The sequence below is a fragment of the Helianthus annuus genome, chromosome 9 (assembly GCF_002127325.2).
Source record: "Helianthus annuus cultivar XRQ/B chromosome 9, HanXRQr2.0-SUNRISE, whole genome shotgun sequence".
Taxonomy (NCBI): domain Eukaryota; kingdom Viridiplantae; phylum Streptophyta; class Magnoliopsida; order Asterales; family Asteraceae; genus Helianthus; species Helianthus annuus.
The window spans coordinates 52674888-52676013 of record NC_035441.2 but is presented as its reverse complement, the minus strand read 5'-3'; the positions used below and the strand labels follow the sequence as shown (position 1 = coordinate 52676013).

At 44.9% G+C, this 1126-nt stretch overlaps 1 non-coding gene across 1 annotated transcript; it reads left to right on the top strand.

Moving 5' to 3' along the window:
- LOC118482496 lies at positions 1 to 107 on the top strand. The gene has a single exon (XR_004868530.1). It is a non-coding gene; the product is annotated as a small nucleolar RNA R71 (small nucleolar RNA).
- The last annotated feature ends 1019 nt before the right edge of the window (positions 108 to 1126 follow it).

Sequence of the window (1126 nt, the reverse complement as noted above, 5' to 3'; positions counted from 1 at the left end):
AGGCCGTGATGGGGACACTTGCGTAATAGCTCCTTGAACCTTTCCCAAGTTTCATATAAGGATTCCCCGTCCTCTTGTGAGTATGTATTAATTTCAGCCATTAATTTAGCAGTTTTAGCAGGAGGGAAATACTTATATAGAAATTTATGGGCTAGTTCATCCCAGGTGTTTACCGATCCAGCTGGGAGGGCGTTGAGCCAAGCTTTCGCTCGATCTTTTAGTGAGAATGGAAACATACGGAGGCGGATGGCGTCGTTTGATGCTCCATTGATCCGAAAGGTATCACATATTTCCAAGAAATTAGTTATATGTAGATGGGGATCCTCGTCCGCAAGCCCGTGGAAGGTTGCGGAGTTTTCGAGCATTTGTATCAAATGCGGTCGAAGTTCGAAGTTATTGGCTTCGACATTCGGAGCATTGATAGCGGCGCCTAGATTACCTACGGTGGGCCGTAGATAATCCATAAGGGTACGTTGGTCCGCCATTGGAGGTGGATCACCCGAAACCTTCTCTTGGTTTTTGGCTTTTAACCTTTTTCTGAGAAAGCGTTCGGGTTCTTCTAGCGGTTCTTTTATGTCTTTATTGGAACTGGAGCTCATACACTATGTGAGGTTGGCGTCGGGTTCCAAGTCCTGCAATAAAAACAGAAAAGAATGTTGGTCAGAAGGTTCACCACGGCCCCGTGTTGAGTGAACACGGCCCCGTGGTCGGAGTTGCAGTGATTGTTTTCCAGATCCCAGTTACTGGAAGTTGGACACGGCCCCGTGTTGCACCGGCACGGCCATGTGGTCAGCCTTCTGTAACTTGAAAAACAAAAAACTGCCAGTAACGATGCTGAGCACGGCCCGTGTCCGACCAGGCACGGCCCCGTGCTGAGCTCTGCAGAAGCTGAAAATCTAAGAAAAAATCCTAAAAAATTAAAGAAAAATAAAAATATGATTAGGCCGTTGATTCCTAACTTTCTTAAAATCCTTGTGTCCCCGGCAACGGCGCCAAAAACTTGATGCGTGTGTAGTGTAATATATTTTTGATGTATATTTAAGCCCCTTTTTACACTTTTAGCCAAGTTTTAAATTTATAAAACACAATATTTACTAACACTAAACACACATATGGGCAAGTGCAC